The sequence below is a fragment of the Saccoglossus kowalevskii genome, chromosome 16, assembly GCF_978046115.1.
Source record: "Saccoglossus kowalevskii chromosome 16, keSacKowa6.1, whole genome shotgun sequence".
In the NCBI taxonomy this organism is placed as follows: domain Eukaryota; kingdom Metazoa; phylum Hemichordata; class Enteropneusta; family Harrimaniidae; genus Saccoglossus; species Saccoglossus kowalevskii.
The window spans coordinates 14,204,499-14,229,516 of NC_140656.1; the positions used below are offsets into that span (position 1 = coordinate 14,204,499).

At 33.5% G+C, this 25,018-nt stretch overlaps 1 protein-coding gene and 1 long non-coding RNA gene across 2 annotated transcripts in view; both read right to left on the reverse strand.

Annotated features, from left to right (window-relative positions):
- Positions 1-1,779, reverse strand: part of LOC102805974 (hydroxyproline dehydrogenase-like) — a 28,077-nt gene extending 26,298 nt beyond the window's left edge. The window contains exon 1 of the mRNA XM_085491517.1: positions 1,594-1,779. The gene's annotated coding sequence lies outside the window, so the exon portion shown is untranslated. The remainder of the gene's footprint in view (positions 1-1,593) is intronic.
- Positions 1,780-16,352: 14,573 nt separating this feature from the next.
- On the reverse strand, positions 16,353-22,227 carry LOC146733679 (uncharacterized). The gene is made up of 2 exons (XR_014926683.1): positions 21,977-22,227; positions 16,353-16,520 (listed from the first exon to the last, which is right to left on the reverse strand). It is a non-coding gene; the product is annotated as an uncharacterized LOC146733679 (long non-coding RNA).
- Positions 22,228-25,018: the final 2,791 nt, after the last annotated feature.

A 25,018-nucleotide genomic window follows, 5' to 3' on the forward strand; every position in this document is an offset into this window, starting at 1 on the left:
ATACGCTCTTTTTGTCCCCTTAGACATATAACTGATAATGCAAAAGAAATCATTTTGTTGCATGTGTGCATTTAGCCAAGTATTCAAAATAAACCACAAATTATCGATTTCACGAATCACGGCGTGATATCCTCACGCATCGCAAAGATAGGCACAGTGATATTTATTTTATCAGGGATTGACCATTAGGACTCGGGTAGATTTTTAAATAACACACGTTTTCATAAAAAAAATAAGCCTGCTGTATAGAAATCTAGTAAACTACTTTATTTTTTTGGCTTTTTGCTAAAACTTTCCGCCCAAACTTTCTGTTGTCAAGTGGGCTAGTCCAGACGTGTCTCCAACGTGTCTCCAAAACATGTATGCATGCATAACTATTTTCTTGTGATTGTTTCAAGATTGCTTGGTTCTCACAACGTCATACCAACCATATGTTACTGCAATCTGATTAAAATCCGATATATTGTGTGGCGTGAATTCAATTTAAATAGGATTGCGAATCGTATGGGGCGATCATTTTTTACTAATCCGCTATTCCTTAATAACTTTGAAAGAGCAACGCACATTATTTTCAAAACTGCAGCCGCAGACAGTGAGCCGATTTAGATTTTAGAATGATTTTTCATATTTTTTTTTACTTTCCAATGGGCCCCTAATAAGATCTCCAGATAGTGAATGTCAATGAACTTATGAATGGAAATGATACTCGGAATTAGTGTTTTCAATTAAAAGTTCATTCTAGAAACAAATAGTCATTAACAATAATAGTGATGATGGTGTGGGGTGGGGAATGTCATGTGACCTCATTAATATGCATAAATGTAATATCTCAAGCACTGTTGCAGATAGGAGGGACAAGTGATATGTCTGAAATAACAGATAACCATATATGGTCATGTTACCTCATTAATATGTATAACTGTCATATACCAGGCACTGTTGCAGATATAAATATGCAACCAACACTATAATGAAGGAGTTGGACAACAGATATAATAAATATATTGGATGACCATATATGGTCATGTGACATTATTAGTATTTATAACTGTAGTATCTCAAGCACTGGGACATGCAAACAGCGCTATAGTGAAGAGAAGGGACATGTGATCTGACTGAAATATAAGATGACCATATATACCCTTTAATATGCTAACTGTCATATCTCAAGCACCTGCTGATACGAACATGCAACCAGTGCTATTATTATATACAGCACATATACGACGTGTCATTGGCCATGAGGCTCGAAACACCGCCATTGATGCCCTGCAGCTATATTTTGTTTTTGTTTTTCTTAAACGTTCTTAACATTTACAAGCATTTACAATTGAAGGGCGGTAGTCGTCGCGTCGCGTCCTGTACGATATGGGACTCATAGCGACGTACACAACGCGTGTAAAATACATTGTTTGTTTACAGGAAAATTCGAACACGCTCTGTGTAACGACCATCGCCCTTTAATGTACATTCAATATTTGTATTTAATGGTAGTTGATCTTAATGTTCAGTACACACGTTTCTTAAAGGTTATATGTATCATGCATATGTAGATTTCAATGAAGTATGACTGAATATTTCTGCTCCAATTACCTGTTATAGACTTCATAGAATATGTCGTTGAGCAGTATGAACATGTAGCTATGACGACCAGCATTGGTGGTCAGTGTTGATACACGCTAAATTCACACGTTCTGTTGTTACATAAACTTTAAAGCGGGAGGGTCGTCACCTGCGCACACACGGGAATTGAGTCCCAAGCGATGATGATAACACACCCTAAAAACGCAAAAGCTCAATTGTAAACAATGACACGCTATGGCCATATGACGCATGCGCAGATGACGACACCCGCTTTCACTATCAACAATATTTAGAACCACTGTAATTTATGAAAGATAGTGCAGTTCCATGCATGCTGAAAAGAACACAGATAATTCTCAACATTAGATTAAATGGAGCCGCATCAACAAAGCCGTGAATACCTGTAGCCATGTTATTCGAACGTAAAAGAGTAATTAGATATAGTTCATTGTTATTGAACCTTCACAGACCAGGTGTTGTTTTTATTCAAAAATAATATTTTAATTGTACTCGTTACTTAAGTTTCAATAAATGATTCAAAAAATAAATATAATTAACTCCGAGACGTCTACATTTTTGCAAAAATAATATTGTCTTCACATCCATATATTATTTTTCAATACCAATAAATAATTTTTTTTCACAACTTGTACAACCCCCGAAATGCAATGTCCTGAAGAGGTAACTTTTTTATAAAATGATTATTGAACATAATTTTTTTTTATTTTCATTTGATTTTGTTCAAGGGGCACCTTCCAGTTAAGCCAAATCTCACAACAAACTTACTTTCTGGATTAAAATAACAATGGGTAACAAAAAATAGATTAACATTGTAAACAACATAAACAATAGTGTCCCATGATTCTTTGGTGCAATCCATGGAATTAAGCGGTTCCCCTTTAAGAGGTTGTTGAGTATACATTGAATTCTAATTAGGTTTCTGTAAAGCGGGAGGGTCGTTACCTGCGCACAAACCACTTTTGCCCAAAAAAAGCATGTTTTTGACCCATTCTGGATATTTTAAATAAAGACAAGTTTCACAAAGTTTGTATAATAAGCTTTCAGAAAATATATAACATGTTGGATATATAATACCATCTTCGTTGTCTAATTACTCAATTAAAAAGCAAGCCAAATAAACTGCATCTCTACCTTAACTTATTTTATTTTATTTTATTTATTTATTTCACCAGAATGACCAGAACAGAATTTATAAACAAAATACAATAGTAGTAATTCCGGTGTGGACCATGAAAATAGTCTTTATGGACTAGTCCAGTCCATGGCCCAGACTGTCAAGTAGAAATTTACAATTTACTAGTAAAGGAAAGGAAAATTACTATTTACATGGTTTAGATCTGAAAATGACTAAAATATTATGTGTAATATTAATATAAACAAACTACTGGTACAACGAATTTATATGCAGAAGAAATAAATGCAGAGAAATTGGAGGTAATCGAGGAATTTAACAATTCAAATAATGTTTCATTTCATATTTAAATTTGTTTCTGTTGTTGATGTTTTTGAGGGAGTCTGGAAGTGAATTCCAGTGTTTTACTGCAGCAAATTTAAAATTATGTTGTGAAACAGTAAGTTCAGGTACAGGAATTGACAAGTTTCCGCTACACACTGAACTTGTGGGATAGCAATGTGGGTAATCGTTAAGATACTTATTGAGGCTATGTGCATATCTGTTGTGTTTAAGGTCGAAGATAAATAGACAGGTTTGTAATTTACAAAGTTTGTGAATATCAAGTATGCGTAATTGGATAAAAAGAGGAGCAGAATGTGCTTTAAAGTGCGAGAAGGTGATAAGGCGCACATTTTTTTTTTGTAAGAGCAGAACTGGTTCAAGAAGTGTTGGGTATGTGTTTCCCCAGATTTCAATACAGTACATTAAGTGTGGGAGAATAAGTGTGTTGTAAAGTAGGATGAGAATTGATCTGGGAACATAGTGACGAATGCGAGATATAATGCCCACTTTGGGACTAATGGTTTTCACATTTTTTTTCAATATGAGAATTCCAATTTAGGCATGGGTCAATGGTTACTCCTAAATAAGTGGCTTTAGACACACCCTCTATCAACGTATCATTGATTGCGAGCTGTCCCTCCACTTTTACTTTTTTGCGGGGTTTTCAGGATCATATAGTTTGTTTTTTCTACATTAATTGTTAATTTCTTAGCATTGCACCACTGTACAACATTTTCAAAATCATTGTTAATATTAAAAAGATCAATAGAGTTAGTTTGCAGGAATTTAAATAAATTTATATCATCCGCAAAGAGGCGGAAATTGAAAGCAACAGTAGAGTGGTTAATATCATTTATGTAGAGAAGAAAAAGTGAAGGCCCTAATATTGATCCCTGGGGCACCCCGTATTCAATCTGCCTGGATGTGGAAGCAGTTCCGTCAATGTTTACTGTTTGGTGTCTATTAGTTAGGTAGCCTCGGAACCACGAAAACGGAATGCCTCTTATCCAATAATAAGCTAGTTTTGTAAGGAGAATATTGTGGTCAATAGTATTGAATGCTTTTTTTTAAGTCAATGAATACCCCAAATGTAACAAAACCGTTGTCCATGTTGGCAGTGATATCAGAAACAAGGTCAACTAGGGCATATCACTATTCTATCAATTCGGTAGTCGCATGATTGATCCATGACAAATGGTCGTTTGCAGGAGAAATTGAGTTTGTAACTTTGCATGATTACTAATAGGAACCATATTATCATTTGTAATGGATATAAAGGTTTTTATAGAACGATTTTCAAGCTGACCACCAAGGATAATACATAATCTTTGTGTACTCTTGGAAGAGTACTCATCCTATCATATCAGACATATGAGGGGTTTCAAGGGAATTTCTAGTTTTACTAAATTGTCGACATACCATATTGACATTGTACTTTAAACAAAGCTTCATTAGATCTAATAAAACACTTCTGTCTAATCAAGTGGTTCATCAAATACCAACAAATGGTGTATATAATTTCATTGTATACAATTTAAATTTTTATTTAATTTTGTTGAGAGGTTGTTGATTTCACATTGAATCTTAAAAAAAACTTAATCAGAATTCAATGAACGTTTTGAAAAGTAACGACAATTGAAGTCGCATCTCCCAGTCGAACGGCGTTCATGGCATAATAATACGTCATGCACCCTGTGTGTTCACAAAGGCTTTTGTTCAGCAATGTGTCGTTTCGCTTGACTCTCAGAATATTAATGTTCTTATAGATAAGACACGGGATAGTTATTACCACCATTGCCAGTGATTTTACAAGCAACACCTGTGTTGGGGAGTATCCAATCTTGATGCACAAAAGAGCAAATGAATCGGATACAGAGAACCATGCTCCAGAAAGCAGGCCCAATGTCCCGCCAAGAACAGATGTCCGGAAATGAGCTTTCCTGTGTTGCGATTTTCTTTCATCATTTGATATTCAATCGTTTTTTTCTGTTGTGGCCTGTAGTTTGGAGACGATGATAGGTAATATTTTAAGAGCATGTACAATATTATTATTTTTAGAAATAAAAACATATTTAAATTGGTTGGTACTTTGGAATTTACTAATGCCAATAATAACCTGTGAGTAATCGCGTCCATCGCATAATGTTCGAGAATAATCAATATCAAAATGGACATTTACCCCTTTGCTCGAATACGCTCTTTTTGTCCCCTTAGACATATAACTGATAATGCAAAAGAAATCATTTTGTTGCATGTGTGCATTTAGCCAAGTATTAAAAATAAACCACAAATTATCGATTTCACGAATCACGGCGTGATATCCTCACGCATCGCAAAGATAGGCACAGTGATATTTATTTTATCAGGGATTGACCATTAGGACTCGGGTAGATTTTTAAATAACACACGTTTTCATAAAAAAAATAAGCCTGCTGTATAGAAATCTAGTAAACTACTTTATTTTTTTGGCTTTTTGCTAAAACTTTCCGCCCAAACTTTCTGTTGTCAAGTGGGCTAGTCCAGACGTGTCTCCAACGTGTCTCCAAAACATGTATGCATGCATAACTATTTTCTTGTGATTGTTTCAAGATTGCTTGGTTCTCACAACGTCATACCAACCATATGTTACTGCAATCTGATTAAAATCCGATATATTGTGTGGCGTGAATTTAATTTAAATAGGATTGCGAATCGTATGGGGCGATCATTTTTTACTAATCCGCTATTCCTTAATAACTTTGAAAGAGCAACGCACATTATTTTCAAAACTGCAGCCGCAGACAGTGAGCCGATTTAGATTTTAGAATGATTTTTCATATTTTTTTTTACTTTCCAATGGGCCCCTAATAAGATCTCCAGATAGTGAATGTCAATGAACTTATGAATGGAAATGATACTCGGAATTAGTGTTTTCAATTAAAAGTTCATTCTAGAAACAAATAGTCATTAACAATAATAGTGATGATGGTGTGGGGTGGGGAATGTCATGTGACCTCATTAATATGCATAAATGTAATATCTCAAGCACTGTTGCAGATAGGAGGGACAAGTGATATGTCTGAAATAACAGATAACCATATATGGTCATGTTACCTCATTAATATGTATAACTGTCATATACCAGGCACTGTTGCAGATATAAATATGCAACCAACACTATAATGAAGGAGTTGGACAACAGATATAATAAATATATTGGATGACCATATATGGTCATGTGACATTATTAGTATTTATAACTGTAGTATCTCAAGCACTGTTGTAGATCGGGACATGCAAACAGCGCTATAGTGAAGAGAAGGGACATGTGATCTGACTGAAATATAAGATGACCATATATACCCTTTAATATGCTAACTGTCATATCTCAAGCACCTGCTGATACGAACATGCAACCAGTGCTATTATTATATACAGCACATATACGACGTGTCATTGGCCATGAGGCTCGAAACACCGCCATTGATGCCCTGCAGCTATATTTTGTTTTTGTTTTTCTTAAACGTTCTTAACATTTACAAGCATTTACAATTGAAGGGCGGTAGTCGTCGCGTCGCGTCCTGTACGATATGGGACTCATAGCGACGTACACAACGCGTGTAAAATACATTGTTTGTTTACAGGAAAATTCGAACACGCTCTGTGTAACGACCATCGCCCTTTAATGTACATTCAATATTTGTATTTAATGGTAGTTGATCTTAATGTTCAGTACACACGTTTCTTAAAGGTTATATGTATCATGCATATGTAGATTTCAATGAAGTATGACTGAATATTTCTGCTCCAATTACCTGTTATAGACTTCATAGAATATGTCGTTGAGCAGTATGAACATGTAGCTATGACGACCAGCATTGGTGGTCAGTGTTGATACACGCTAAATTCACACGTTCTGCTGTTACATAAACTTTAAAGCGGGAGGGTCGTCACCTGCGCACACACGGGAATTGAGTCCCAAGCGATGATGATAACACACCCTAAAAACGCAAAGGCTCAATTGTAAACAATGACACGCTATGGCCATCTGACGCATGCGCCGATGACGACACCCGCTTTCACTATCAACAATATTTAGAATCACTGTAATTTATGAAAGATAGTGCAGTTCCATGCATGCTGAAAAGAACACAGATAATTCTCAACATTAGATTAAATGGAGCCGCATCAACAAAGCCGTGAATACCTGTAGCCATGTTATTCGAACGTAAAAGAGTAATTAGATATAGTTCATTGTTATTGAACCTTCACAGACCAGGTGTTGTTTTTATTCAAAAATAATATTTTAATTGTACTCGTTACTTAAGTTTCAATAAATGATTCAAAAAATAAATATAATTAACTCCGAGACGTCTACATTTTTGCAAAAATAATATTGTCTTCACATCCATATATTATTTTTCAATACCAATAAATATTTTTTTTTCACAACTTGTACAACCCCCGAAATGCAATGTACTGAAGAGGTAACTTTTTTATAAAATGATTATTGAACATAATTTTTTTTTATTTTCATTTGATTTTGTTCAAGGGGCACCTTCCAGTTAAGCCAAATCTCACAACAAACTTACTTTCTGGATTAAAATAACAATGGGTAACAAAAGATAGATTAACATTGTAAATAACATAAACAATAGTGTCCCATGATTCTTTGGTGCAATCCATGGAATTAAGCGGTTCCCCTTTAAGAGGTTGTTGAGTATACATTGAATTCTAATTAGGTTTCTGTAAAGCGGGAGGGTCGTTACCTGCGCACAAACCACTTTTGCCCAAAAAAAGCATGTTTTTGACCCATTCTGGATATTTTAAATAAAGACAAGTTTCACAAAGTTTGTATAATAAGCTTTCAGAAAATATTTAACATGTTGGATATATAATACCATCTTCGTTGTCTAATTACTCAATTAAAAAGCAAGCCAAATAAACTGCATCTCTACCTTAACTTATTTTATTTTATTTTAATTTATTTTATTTATTTATTTCACCAGAATGACCAGAACAGAATTTATAAACAAAATACAATAGTAGTAATTCCGGTGTGGACCATGAAAATAGTCTTTATGGACTAGTCCAGTCCATGGCCCAGACTGTCAAGTAGAAATTTACAATTTACTAGTAAAGGGAAGGAAAATTACTATTTACATGGTTTAGATCTAAAAATGACTAAAATATTATGTGTAATATTAATATAAACAAACTACTGGTACAACGAATTTATATGCAGAAGAAAAAAAATGCAGAGAAATTGGAGGTAATCGAGGAATTTAACAATTCAAATAATGTTTCATTTCATATTTAAATTTGTTTCTGTTGTTGATGTTTTTGAGGGAGTCTGGAAGTGAATTCCAGTGTTTTACTGCAGCAAATTTAAAATTATGTTGTGAAACTGTAAGTTTAGGTACAGGAATTGACAAGTTTCCGCTACACACTGAACTTGTGGGATAGCAATGTGGGTAATCGTTAAGATACTTATTGAGGCTATGTGCATATCTGTTGTGTTTAAGGTCGAAGATAAATAGACAGGTTTGTAATTTACAAAGTTTGTGAATATCAAGTATGCGTAATTGGATAAAAAGAGGAGCAGAATGTGCTTTAAAGTGCGAGAAGGTGATAAGGCGCACATTTTTTTTTTGTAAGAGCAGAACTGGTTCAAGAAGTGTTGGGTATGTGTTTCCCCAGATTTCAATACAGTACATTAAGTGTGGGAGAATAAGTGTGTTGTAAAGTAGAATGAGAATTGATCTGGGAACATAGTGACGAATGCGAGATATATAATGCCCACTTTGGGACTAATGGTTTTCACATTTTTTTTCAATATGAGAATTCCAATTTAGGCATGGGTCAATGGTTACTCCCAAATAAGTGGCTTTAGACACACCCTCTATCAACGTATCATTGATTGCGAGCTGTCCCTCCACTTTTACATTTTTGCGGAGTTTTCAGGATCATGTTTTTTCTACATTAATTGTTAATTTCTTAGCATTGCACCACTGTACAACATTTTCAAAATCATTGTTAATATTAAAAAGATCAATAGAGTTAGTTTGCAGGAATTTAAATAAATTGATATCATCCGCAAAGAGGCGGAAATTGAAAGCAACAGTAGAGTGGTTAATATCATTTATGTAGAGAAGAAAAAGTGAAGGCCCTAATATTGATCCCTGGGGCACCCCGTATTCAATCTGCCTGGATGTGGAAGCAGTTCCGTCAATGTTTACTGTTTGGTGTCTATTAGTTAGGTAGCCTCGGAACCACGAAAGCGGAATACCTCTTATCCAATAATAAGCTAGTTTTGTAAGGAGAATCTTGTGGTCAATAGTATTGAATGCTTTTTTTTAAGTCAATGAATACCCCAAATGTAACAAAACCGTTGTCCATGTTGGCAGTGATATCAGAAACAAGGTCAACTTGGGCAAGGACGGTACTGTATTTTTTCCGAAAACCATATTGTGAGGACAAGAGTATGTTGAACTTATTTAGGAAACCAAGTAGCTGATGATTTACAGCTGATTCAAATATTTTACTGAATACGGGTAGAATAGATATGGGCCTATAATTGCCGAAATCCAGGGCAGATCCCTTTTTATATACTGGCGTGATTGTGGCGAATTTGAGAGAGTCAGGAAAATACCTTGAGCTATAGAACAGTTCAGAATGTGCGGTAGAGGTTTAGAAATATACTTTACAGCATCAATTACAAGTTTAGGGTGCACGTGATCATGTCCCATTGCTTTGTTGGGGTCTAATCGGTAAATAAATTTCATAATATCCCGTTCTGTGAGTGCTTGGATGACGGGAAATTCCCTGTGAGATAGTGATTAAAATTTACCGATGGGTGAATTTTTCTAGCTAGCTCAGGGCCAATATTTGTAAAGAAATTATTGAATTCATTTGCAATATCGCAACTTCCTGTCAAAACTTTATCGGGAGCATCACGTGATTTAAGTCTTTGAGGGGTGGTCATATTATTACATTTATTTAAAATACTGTTAATTGTTTTACAAATCTTACTCGTATTCCCACTTGCGGAAATAAATTTGTATTTAAAATAACGTTTTGTAAGAATGTTTCGATATTGCTTGTATTTAGCTTTGATATCAGCATTTTTGGGGTTGTATTTTATACTGGAAAATAATTTGTTTTTAGTCCTGGCTGAATTAACTAGACCCCTGGATACCCAGGGTTTACGTATTTGGGCGTCCCTAGCATTGCATTCAATAATAGGAGCGTGAGTAGCACAAACCCCATAAACAATATCATATAAAGTATTGAAAGCGACATTAGTGTCCGATTTATTATATACTGTCTGCCAAGAAATATTACTCAGATCAGAATGAAAGTTTGTAGAATTATAATGGGAGAAATTGCATTTATATATTTTTTTATTATTTTTAAGAACATAATCAAGATTGAAAATCGTTTTATAAAAACTTAGTTTCTGAATAAGTTTAGTTTTTTTAATTGACAGTCTTGAACGTTTGCGTTGAACTGCTTGGTATTGCGTTGCAGCAACATATCTCAAAATTTGTACGTGGAATTTTCAGTTATGGTATAATTGTTGTCTCCCGGGTTTGCTACAGTCAAGCGGGAGGGTCGTTGCCTGCGCACGCGCGGGAATTGAGTCCCAAGTGACGATAACAACACACGCTAAAAACGCAAAGGCTCATGGGTAGACGTTTGTTTGTAAACAATGACACGCTACAGTCATCTGACTCCCCCGCTTTAAATATGAAACCCAAGTGCAAGATTGTGATGCTAATGGTATTCCTAATAATATTATGAGTGTGTGGGTGTAATGATGAACCCGAATGGACAAATGTTTCATTTTAAAATATAGATGTACTGATTCAGTCAGCATATTTGGAATATCACTATTCTATCAAGTCGGTAGTCGCATGATTGATCCATGACAAATGGCAGGAGAAATTGAGTTTGTAACTTTGCATGATTACTAATAGGAGCCATATTTTCATTTGTAATGGATATAAAGGTTTTTATAAAACGATTTTCAAGCTGACCACCAAGGATAATACATAATCTTTGTGTACTCTTGGAAGAGTACTCATCCTATCATATCAGACATATGAGGGGTTTCAAGGGAATTTCTAGTTTTACTAAATTGTCGACATACCATATTGACATTGTACTTTAAACAAAGCTTCATTAGATCTAATAAAACACTTCTGTCTAATCAAGTGGTTCATCTAAGCTAATGCTATGCGACAGTAATTGCATTTTGTTCGATAACACTAATCGTTTATGTAAAATTGTTCAATAATGAGATAAATTTCATTATCGCTGAACATTTTATCCAAATAAAATATTGTTATTGTTTGTCTCCCCCCCCCCCACTTGAGTTTCAATCAATGAATCATAAAATAACTCTAACTAAGTTGTCTACGTTTTAGTACAATCTAATTGTTTTCACGTCATCATATTACGTTCTAAATACCAACAAATGGTGTATACAATTTCGGTGTATACAATTTATATTTTTATTTAATTTTGTTGAGAGGTTGTTGATTTCACATTGAATCTTAAAAAAAATTAATCAGCATTCAATGAACGTTTTGAAAAGTAACGACAATTGAAGTCGCATCTCCCAGTCGAACGGCGTTCATGGCAAAATAATACGTCATGCACCCTGTGTGTTCACAAACTTAAGGCTTTTGTTCAGCAATGTGTTTTTTCGCTTGACTTTCAAAATATTAATGTCTTTATAGATATGACACGGTTTAGTTAATGCCATCATTGCCAGTGATTTTACAAGCAACACCTGTGTTAGGGAATAACCAATTTTGATGCACAAAAGAGCATATGAATCGGATATAGCGAACCATGCCCCAAAAAGCAGGCCCAATGTCCCGCCAAGAACAGATGTCCGGAAATGAGCTTTCCTGTGTTGCGATTTTCTTTCATCATTTAATATTGCATCGTTTTTGTCTGTTGTGGCCTGTAGTTTGGAGACGATGATAGGTAATATTTTAAGAGCATTTACAATATTATTATTTTTAGAAATAAAAACATATTTAAACTGGTTGGTACTTTGGAACTTACTAATGCCAATAATAACCTGTGAGTAATCGCGTTCATCGCATAATGTTCGAGAATAATCAATATCAAAAGGTACAATATATACTCCTTTACCCGAATACGCTTCTTTTCTCCCTTTAAACATATAACTAATAATGCCAAATATATCATTTCGTTGCATGTGTGCATTTACCCTAGCATTAACAATGAACTACAAATTATCGATTTCATGAATCACGTGCTATTCTTACCCATTTGACTGTTTTGATGTTCGCATCGCAAAGATAGGCACGGTGATATTTATTCTATCAGGGATTGACCATTAGGTCTCTGGGTAGATTTTTAAATAACACCCGTTTTCATAAGAAATATGCTTCCTCGATAGAAATCTAGCTCAAAACTGAAGAACAAACTAATTGCTATTTTGTTGTGATTGTTTCAAGATTGCTTGTTTCTCACAACGTCATACTAATCATATGTTACTGTAATCTGATTAAAATCCGATATATTTTGTGGCGTGAATTTAATTGAAATAGGATTGCGAGTCGTATGGGGCGATAATTTTTTACTAATCCGCTATCCCCCTAATAACTTTGTAAGAGCAACTCACATTATTTTAAAAATCGCAACCCCAGACATTGAGCCGATTTAGATTTTAGAATGATTGTTTATATTTTTCTTTCACTCTTCAATGCATCACGGGAAAGGAGGAGGGTCCCAGATAGGATCTCTAGATAGTGAATGTCAATTAACTTATGTAATGAAATGCTACTCGGAATTAGTATTTTCAATTGAAAGTTCATTCTAGGAACAAATAGTCATTAACAATAATAGTGGTGATGGTGTGGGGGTGGGGGTGTCATGTGACCTCATTAATATGAATAACTGTAACATATCAAGCACTTGCTGATACGAACATGCAACCAGTGTTATTGGTGTATACATCACATGTACCACGTGTGTTAGGAGTTCAAAGGGTCCTTGCGTTCAAAAGGGTCCTATGTTCCAATGAACAGAAGCTTAGGTGGTACTGCATAGATACTGTCTGATAGCATATTTAATTCATGTTACTGCCTGCTCACCACAAATGCAGGCGTTTTACACATAAACTTCACTTTCTGAGGTTGTCTAAAAGAAAGATAAATAAAATTTGAAGACATTTGAAAAGAAATATGAATACTTATACAAAATCTGTTAATGTTAAATATGTAAATTAGACAATTTCCATATTCATTCTTTAGTAAATTCGGATTATCTCATGAAAACTCAACGGATTTGAGCCAAATTTGATACGGGTGCTCATTGATGTTATTTGCAGGCAATATTACTATTGGGTAATTTACATATGTAAATTAGCCAATTTGCATTTTTTCACTAAGTTTGGATTCATTCATCAACACTAAACAGATTTGAACTAAATTTGGTAGGGATATACATTGACATCATTTCTATGGCCCCTACTTTTAGAGATAATTTGCATGTGTACTAAATACTAAATATGGATTATCTCAACAACTCGACAGATTTGGACGAAATATGATAGGCACATACATTGATGCAGTCTGCATCCATATTACTAGTGGTAATTATCTGAATATGCAAATTAGAATACTAATGATTGTTTAATTTCATGAAAAATGGTGAATGATAAATGTTTCCCCCATTTTCTAGAGATAAACTATGCATGAAAAACATATCTGAATATTTTATTTTAAGTATATCAATGAGCTAACTAGAACAATCTTGAGTTTTGACATATTTGGTACAACTGTAATTTTTTGAGCTTCAGTACAAGATTTTTATTTCTGGTCTCAATATCTTTTCTAAGATTTTTTAAACTTGCAATATTACGAGGTTTTAGAACGCCAAAAATTGATGCTTTTTAACTTCGTTGAAAAATAAGAATTTCAATGTAAACTTATTTATGACTAATATTAGTAGACATTTATTGAAATCTTATATTACCTAACTGTAAAATATTACCAGTATACGTTTGAATGTAAATAGGATACTTTTGAACTTCCATTTATTTCTAATTAATATTAGTAGACATTTATTGAAATCGTCTATTACATAACTGTAAGATATTACCAGTATACTTTTGAATGTAAATAGGATACTTTTGAACTTCCATTTATTTCAAATTAATATTAGTAGACATTTATTGAAATCTTATATTACATAACTCTAAGAAATTACCGGTATAATTTTGAATGTAAATAGGATACTTCTGAACTTCCATTTATTTATAATTAATATTAGTAGACATTTATTGAAATCTTCTATTACATACATGTAAGATATTACCAGTATACTTTTGAATGTAAATAGGATACTTTTGACTTTCCATTTATTTATAATTAATATTAGTAGACATTTATTGAAATCTTATATTACATAACTCTAAGATATTACCGGTATACTTTTGAATGTAAATAGGATACTTTTGAACTTCCATTTATTTATAATTAATATTAGTAGACATTTATTGAAATCTTATATTACATAACTGTAAGATATTACCGGTATACTTTTGAATGTAAATAGGATACTTTTGAACTTCCATTTATTTATTATTAATATTAGTAGACATTTATTGAAATCTTATATTACATAACTGTAAGATATTACCGGTATACTTTTGAATGTAAATAGGATACTTTTGAACTTCCATTTATTTATAATTACTATTAGTAGACATTTATTGAAATCTTCTATTACATAACTGTAAGATATTACCAGTATACTTTTGAACGTAAATAGGATACGTTTGACTTTCTATTTATTTATAATTAATATTAGTAGACATTTAATGAAATCTTATATTACACAACTGTAAGATATTACCGGTATACTTTTGAATGTAAATAGGATACTTTTGAACTTCCATTTGTTTATAATTAATATTAGTAGACATTTATTGAAATTTTCTATTACACAACTGTAAGATATTACGAGTATACTTTTGAACTTCCATTTATTTATAATTAATATTAGTAGCCATATATTGAAATCTTCTATTACCTAAGATATTACGAGTATACTTTTGAACGTAAATAGGATAATTTTGAACTTCCATTTATTATAATTTATAATTAATATTAGTAGACATTTATTGAAATCTTCTATTACATAACTGTAAGATATTACCGGTATACTTTTGAATGTAAATAGGATACTTTTGAACTTCCATTTATTTATAATTATTATTAGTAGACATTTATTGAAATCTTCTATTACCTAACTAAGATATTACGAGTATACTTTTGAATGTAAATAGGATACTTTTGAACTTCCATTTATTTATAATTAATATTAGTAGACATTTATTGAAATCTTCTATTACACAACTGTAAGATATTACGAGTATACTTTTGAATGTAAATAGGATACTTTTGAACTTCCATTTATTTATAATTAATATTAGTAGACATTTATTGAAATCTTCTATTACATAAAATATTACGAGTATACTTTTGAATGTAAATAGGATACTTTTGAACTCCCATTTATTTCTAATTAATATTAGTAGACATTTATTGAAATCTTCTATTACACAACTGTAAGATATTACGAGTATACTTTTGAATGTAAAAATGATACTTTTGAACTTCCATTTATTTATAATTAATATTAGTAGACATTTATTGAAATCTTCTATTACATAAGATATTACGAGTATACTTTTGAATGTAAATGGATACTTTTGAACTCCCATTTATTTCTAATTAATATTAGTAGACATTTATTGAAATCTTCTATTACACAACTGTAAGATATTACCAGTATACTTTTGAATGTAAATAGGATACTTTTGAACTTCCATTTATTTCTAATTAATATTAGTAGACATTTATTGAAATCTTCTATTACACAACTGTAAGATATTACGAGTATACTTTTGAATGTAAAAATGATACTTTTGAACTTCCATTTATTTATAATTAATATTAGTAGACATTTATTGAAATCTTCTATTACATAAGATATTACGAGTATACTTTTGAATGTAAATGGGATACTTTTGAACTCCCATTTATTTCTAATTAATATTAGTAGACATTTATTGAAATCTTCTATTACACAACTGTAAGATATTACCAGTATACTTTTGAATGTAAATAGGATACTTTTGAACTTCCATTTATTTATAATTAATATTAGTAGACATTTATTGTGGGCACTTTTTAACATCATGTTTTATAAATTATTGAACTATTCGTGAAGTAGACGGGAAACAAAACAAACACCTAAAATGTATCATTTGAGAAAATCATTTATTCAAGTTAATATTAAACACACATTTGCAAAACAAAACAATATCAGGTTGCATGTATGCAAGGTTCAGGAGAGTCAGGATCTGACAAATTTCCACCAATCCGGTCTTCATTACAACTCCTTAGTTAATTGGTGTACTGCATTTATCCTGTGAATAAAAAGAAATGTACAATAAACCTTAATTTAAACCGTACAGAAATATACTACAACATTTTATTTTGTGCCAGCTTTCTTGAGAAGTAAATATATAATATAAAACATGCAATATATATGCTCCTAATGCAGATATCAGAATAGCTTGTTGACATACGGTTACTGCATATCTACTACTTAAATATTAAGATTAGTTATCAAGGTACAATTGGAACAAGAATTTATTCATACAAAAAAGTTATAAAATAAAGTGAATTAATTATGCACAGATTGACACCAACAACTAGTTAGATCTTATATAAGTGCCTTAAATTATCTGTGATTTCATCCGGTTATTAGAAATATATTTTTCTGTGTTCTGGGTTGTATGTGACGATTTTGTTTTGAGATATTAGCACCAGAAGAATTCATTATAAAGCAAATTTTCCTGATTAAATAGGCACAGATTTGTAACAAAACCTTTCGTTTGGCCCATACTGTCCGATTGTCGAGTTTTGTCTGAATATGATCACTGGTTCTAGATTTATATTTATATTAATTTATTTCACCAGTATAAAAACAAAATATTTACATGTTCATGTACGGGACAAAATTGTATAATACTGGTGGGGACCAAGGAAATAGTCCATTTGGACTAGTCTAGTCCATAGCCCTTAATATTAAATAAAAAACTTAAGTCAAGTAATGAATTAAATAAATGAGATCAACCAGTAAATAGTATAATCAGTCATCACAATGAATGAATGATATTAAAATTATCTAATAAGAGTATTCAAATTTGCATACTTTTAAAATGAATATGCTCTATGTACATAGATAAATATCACTCACTGAGAAGCATTTTCTTCAGCTCTTGTTTGAAAATGCTTCTACTGCCCATGCTTTTTAGGGTTGGGGGGGCAGAGTTCAGATTTTTAATAGTGGCGTATTGAAAATTATGCTGTGTAATGGTTAAACACATGTAAGGGACAGTGAAGTTACCAGTAGCACCAGATGTGGTTGGATAGGGATGATGAATGTGCTGGGGGAAATAATCGCTGACACCATGGACAAACCGATTTGTTTTGAGGTCAAAATTTTTAATTGTAATTTATTCATTTAAAACAGTACATCCATAAATGGTTTTTCATGCACAGCATATAGATATAAAATTTAACATTCAAAGTTCTTTTTGCGCTCGTCATATTAAAGCAGAGGGGTTGTCGCAAGCGTGTCCTTGAAACTTGAGTTCCAAGTGGCGTATACAACAGATTGTTTATTTACATCAAAACACGTGTTCCGTGTAGTAGTAATATGGCCAAAAATAAAAACAGCCGTTATTTGGCCATCTTTGATCTGATTATGAAACACACTGATATGTATGATGTATGTGCCAAATACGAATGAAAATGGCACATAAATTGTGGAAATATAGTAGTAAGGCCAAAAAGTCAGATGGCTGTCAATCGGCCATCCTTGACCAGATTTTGAAACAAATTGTCATGGACATACATCCTAACATGTATAAAGTACATGTATGTGCAAAATTTGAATGAAAACTGACAGAGCACGTCCAAGATACCGCATCAAAAAAAACAAGATGCCTGCCAGTCGACAATCTTTGATCCAATTGTGAAATAAATTGTCCTAATATGTATAATCTATGTACCAAGTTTGAATGACAACTGACAAAGCATGTCCAAAATACAACATTTTCAGAAAACAAGACGGCTGCCAGTCGGCCATTTTGAATCGAATCACGGAACCACGGCATGTGCATATGCCCCACATAAGGTACTAGGCACATGCAAAGAATGAACGGGATCAGTCCACAGGATTCTGAAATATGACTCTGGACAGAGGGACACACGGACGGACGGACACACGGACGGACACACGGACGGATGGACGGACAGACTCAGGAACTCACGGACGGCCAGGGACATGTATCCTAACATGTATGATCTATGTACTAAATTTGAATGAAAACTGACAAAGCATGTCTAAAATACAACATTTTCAAAAAACAAGATGGCTGCCAGTCGGTCATCTTTGATCCAATTGTGAAATAAATCGTCATGGACATGTATCCTAACATGTATAATCTATGTACCAAAACTGACAAAGCATGTCCAAAATACAACATTTTCAAAAAACAAGATGGCTGCCAGTTGGCCATTTTGAATCGAAACGCTAAACCACTGCATGTGCATATGTTCCACATAAAGTACTAGGCACATACAAAGAATGAACGGAATCGGTCCAAGGAATTCTGAGATATGACTCTGGACGGAAGCACAGACGCACGGACGGGGACCGAATTATAAGTCCCCATTTTCGGACTTTGTCCGAACGGGAACTAAAAACATAGCAGTCCGAAAAAACGATAAAATGCATAAATGGGGTAAAATATGAATTTACAACAAAGTGGTAAGATAAAATTATACAATATTGTTAGCAGCTGCAGTAATACATTTGTAAGTGAGAAAACTAAACCCTTTTGCAGATAGAAGTTTTTAACAAGCAGCCTCTCGGTTGAGATAGCTCTGCTGTTAGCAATGCACATTTCAATTAAAGAACAGAAGATATCATTAGAACTTGAACAATATGTATAGTATCAATGCAATGGGACTTGTTTTCAACAAGAATTCAAAAATATCATTTTTCACCATATATGATTGTGGTTTTTAACAAGAAGTCGAAAATATCACTTTTACTAAAAATGATAAAAATATTCATCAAAATTAGAGAATTGAAGTGTCATCATGAAATGAACAAATTTGAGAGTGGTCCACATGTAGTACCTAAATATGTAATATCAAAGCAATCAGACTTGTGGTTTTTAACAAGAAGCCGAAAATATCACTTTTTACCAAAAATGACAAAAATATTCACCAAAATTAGAGAATTAAAGATATCATTACAAAATGAACAAATCTGAGAGAGGTCCACATGTAGTACCTATATATGTAATATCAAAGCAATTGGACTTTTGGTTTTTAACAAGCCGAAAATATCACTTTTTACCAAAAATGGCAAAAATATTCAACAAAATTAGAAAATTGAAGATATCAATACAAAATGAACAAATCTCAGAGAGATCTACCCAAGTTACATATACACCAAGTATCAAAGCATTCAGGCTTGAAGTTTTCAAGAAGAAGTCGAAAAAGTAAAACATTGACAAGGACGACGGACGGACGAAGACGGACAATCACTCGTATGATAAGCTCCGCTCGACAAAGTCGACAGCGATGCTAAACATCATCCCCCCTTTTCATACAGACTGCTCAAAATTTAAATCCCTTCTGACCGCACATGTATGTGTTGCATCCGGTTAGTTATACAGTTTCCAAATAGATAAAATGCTTTTTACAGGTAATGGTGATTTTGTGTGTTAAGTTCAATAAATCACTTTGTTCAAATGTCTTAGTATGTAAATAAAACAAGAAAACCATCAGAGATGGTTGATTCCCAAGCTGTTCATGGAAAATTGGAATCATTCACTAGCAGTTACAGCTTTGGGTACCTTACACTGCTATTACAGTGACTATAAGGCAGTGTATGCTATTTTTAAATCTGGTTGATTACACTGAACAAATTTGTATGTAGTTGCTAGAAATTGTTGAACTCTTTGTTCTTGCAATTAAAGTTAAACACTGGAAAGCTTTAGTGTGAATGGAGAGAATTTGTAAATTGAGAGCAACAGTTTTAAAAATAAGCGTGACAGTCAATACAGTTTGGAAAAAGTCAGCATAGAAATGCCAGACACAATTTGGTCTATAAGCATTAATATATGCAAACATATGCAAATTAGCACACACACAATATGTTGTCAGAACCGGAACCATAAGTACACTAACCATACCAAGTTTGGAGAAGATCAACATAGAAACACTAGATACGACTTTGTCCACAAACATTAATATATACAAATAATATTCAGATATGCAAATTAGCACACACACTATATGTTGTCAGCACCGGATTAGTACACTAATCATACCCAGTTTGGAGAAGATTGGCATAGAAATGGCAGAGATATGACTGTTCGTACATTTGTAACCACTATGCTGGACCAAACATTGTGAAAAGGGATTGTCAATGGAGTTCCAACCAATCATGCAGATAAATCAGTAACGGAAACACAGACGTGCAGATTTGCCGGTTAGAACCTTCGATAAAAGCGGTCAGGTCGATCATGAAATGTACATGCTTGTTTAGACAAAACTCAATCAGATCAAAGGCCGCGTCTTTGGAGTTTAGATACATGTTTCGCAGGCAGTTGGGAGATACCACTTTTATGACAGGCATGAAGATGCGCAACATGTGAGAGTTGTTTAACTTAAATACAACATTTTCTGTTTTGTATACTATGCTGTTGTAAATATGTGTTACATAATAGTGTACAGTAGTGTACGCCTGCGTTTCCTTTGCTGTATTGTTTCTAAATTTCTCTAAAAAATGTTTTTTAAGTACACTCAAAAACACTACTTCAAAATAGTATAAATTATAAAAATATGATCATACAAAATCTTGGATAAAAGAATAAAGTGTGTACAGTTTGTGTTTTTCTTAAATTAAATTTATCATATAAAATTTACAAACAGGTTCTCATTCTTTTTAAAACAGAATAAAATAATAAATTCATAGTAAACATATTTTTTTCTTTAGATCTTGACCAAATGCAGACAGAAAATGTTACATCAACAACACAAAACATATGGTAATGTTCAGTATATACTTTTATGGGGTACAAATTAAATAATTTTGAATAAGGTCACATTGATCTTTAAATTATGATAAGACTTGTTTGTAACTCAAAGTTTGTAACTCAAACATACTTGCCCTCCCTTGGGTAGGGGTATTTCAGTGTATCAATTTATCTCAACAAGTTAATAATGCGTATCATTGTACATTCGATCAATTGGAGGCACACATGGAATGACTTGATGGGGCTTACGTTGCCAGTCTGCTTCTAATTTTCGTGTTCGGGGCTGTACGACGCACAGGCATATTTTAAAAAAATCAGATTTCTCAAAACACATTACCAAAATTACACTGGAAACAGCACCATGCAGATTGTCTATCAGGACACGGATGTTTTTTACCTCCATGATCAGGATAAGTGGCGACCGACTAAACTGCGACGAGCTGTTTGTCGGCCTGAGTCACTCACTTCACTGAACGTACCCAATATTTTCGAATAGTACGGGCATATTTTAGAAGCAACATGAACAATTTATATTCTAGCTATGATTGCTGATTACATTGTATTTCCCAATTCATAGCACCCGGACTGCAGCTCACACCATCACATCACTGCACAAGTAAACGAGCACTCTGTCTCTGGCACAGGAACCAGCGTCAGCGACAACTGTCCACAAAGCGATTACAATCATGAAACACCCACCTCCCATTATTTAGTATTTGTACATGTTTTTTAACAAATTGAATGCAATAACTACTCACCTTTTAGTCGCAGTGATGTAAAATAGCAATCTATGTGGAAGATTTGCGGGACGGTTCAACAGCAACAGAACGGCCATTGATTTCCGGTAGACAAATTTAAAGTTTTCCCATGATGCCATTTTCATACTCCTCAGGCTAGTAGTCAATTATCGACGGGTTTTTTCGCACGTTTGAAGAAGTAGAACGGGGTTTCCGACGAAAAAGAGTTATTAATAATAAATAGAGTCTCGCAAAAATAAGGAAACGCCAACAGTATCTGTTGATAATATAAAGTTAAACAACTTCCTGCTAAAATATGAATGTAAGAGTCATAAATTAGTGAGTAATTAAGATATAAAAAATATACAGGGGAGACTTTTGAACGTAAGGGTCCTTTGAACTCTTAACACACGTGTCATTGGCCATAAGGCTCGAAACACGGCCATTGCTGCTATGCAGCTATATATATATTTTTTAACGTTATTAACATTTAACAGCATTGACAATTGAAGGGCGGTGGTCGTCGCGTCGCGTCCTCTTCGATGTGGGACTAATAGCGAAGTACACAACGCGTGTAAAATACATTGTTTGTTCGAACACGTGCTGCGCAACGACCATCGTCCTTTAATGCCCATTCAATATTTGTATTTAATGGTAGTTGATCTTAATGTTCAGTACACACGTTTCTTAAAGGTTCTATACATTATGCATATGTAGATTTGAATGCAGTATGACTGGAAGTGTTCAGAATTACAAAATGTGATTATTATAATCACACAGTGACAGAAAATGTTGCACGGATGCCATAAAAACAAAATGAACGCCAGTTTGCTTGAATCTGTGTTTGAATCTCAGTGATCCTGCCACCAAGTCCTGTTCTTCTGCAAGAAAATATGACGTAGGCAAATAAACATAATTATGATACAGCATTTTAATTTTCATCTGTGCAAACCAGTTTCTGGCACGTATCTAAATATAGTGAAGTTGAGAACCAAAATAGCAACCAGTCAGGTATCAAGTAAAGAAAATAGATGTACATATGCAAGTAAATAGTTATTATTTTTGAATGTATCATATTTACTGACTCCGCTAAACATGTTTTTGTTTTTATTTTTATTACGGTTTTTGACTAGTTAATTATCCAGCAAGCGTTGGATCCCAATTTGTGTACTGCTGGCTTGGACTGGGTCGTCAGCGAAGAATAACCAAAGAATAAAAAATAAAATAACGTTAGCGTTCATATTGAGACCAGGGCCTTTCATGTTGAATTGAGAGAAAAGTAATGGCTATAGAACTCTTCTTTGATGAAGTTTAATTTTCCAATTAAACAAATAAGTTATTCCTGCGGGAGAATGAACACAAGTTTAAAGCGCGGTGGTCGTCGCGCAGCGTGTGTTCAAATTTCATGTAAATAAACAATGTATTTTACACGCGTTGTATACGTCGCTATGAGTCCCATATCGAACAGAACGCGGCGCGACGACCACGGCCCTTTAGTATTTACAAACATGGAATATAGAGTTGATACTTATCTTCGCAAGTGTGTAAACGAACCAATAGGAGATCGTTAATTCGGTCAAAAGCTTTGTTAATCAAAAAAAACATATCTATCTCGAGATAATTGTCTGCAGTATGTATATATTATAAATATTATAATAATTTTCACGAAAACCTGCCTGCTCTTCAATTTATATTTCTAACGGCGACTTTGTTTATAGCAGGGTAATTCCTCTCAATAATTTTCGATATCATCAAACGCCCTTTTTTAAAAGGTACAATTAAACTAACTGATAGGTACGTGTATTTGGTGTGTATTTTAGTGGCAATTGATTATTTATGGATATTTCTAGTGAAATAATTCAATACCAGGGGCTTGATTTGCCTTCATACATGCTATAGCATTGTCAATCTCAGTGATGCCAATATCATCCACAGCTACTGTCCTTAACCTGGCTAAGAAAGTAACCACCAGTCACGGACCCCTCATCTTGGTATAAATTTCGAAAAATAATTGAACCATTCAGGAAAATTGGGAGTTGCCTTAACTTTAGTCCTTAGTAGCGACCAAAGCAGTTACGACATTGTATCGTAAAACAACTTATCTTTTAGTAGTTTAATGAACGCATATCTATTATATTTCAACAAAAATAATCTTTAATTCTATACCTATGATTATGTTGTAAATTGGCTTGTAATATATAACTACTACACGCTTCACACATCTTTTGTATTTTTTTTTTTTTTTTGGTTCTCGCACTACAATCATTATTGAACCATCATTTACACATGTTAGGCTCGATGTTTCATAGTTTTTAGCACCATAAACTACATTTAAAAGTTGTATAGAAGCTTCATTAATTTTGCCTTATTCAAGTGGAACTATTATAATTAGTGGTGATATCGAATACGGCCACATTATTTTCAAGATTTCATTTTACATGTAACCTACCATGCGACAAATGCTTATTTGCACCAGGCTGATTATTTGCACCTGCCTGTAAGTTAAACTTTACGTTGAAAGTTAGTAGGATCCGAATGTATCTGCAATTATATTAAATTAAAATGATTGGTTGGAACAGAATTATAGAAACATGCGATGAGTTAGTCCACGTCGCTACCAGTCCCGTCTCCACTACATCAACATCCTCAAACCATGGAAGGTACTCCGTTAGTACATTCCATGCTCAAACGAACAAGTATGTGACAAGAGCGTTTACAAATGACCAACGTGGGTAGTTATAGCAACATATTTCATAACTCGGCAATTTTTAAAATGTGTTTTTATTTTCACACTCTTTCAAGACATCATAGATGTATATATTCCTTTTACACATTGTTGCTATTTGACTTTCTTCATCATATTCATAGACACAGTGAACCCATTACGAGCACCTGTATTTCTACAAATTGCCGAGTCATTCTGCATTCCAGGTGGCGAAGTGTGATGGCCAATTAAAACGTTTATACAATTCACAACAGCCAATAGAAAATAGGAAGTGGAAAACAATACAACAATAGTAGTTGGGACCTATAAATAACGTTCTTTTCCGTGCCTCGTCCCTC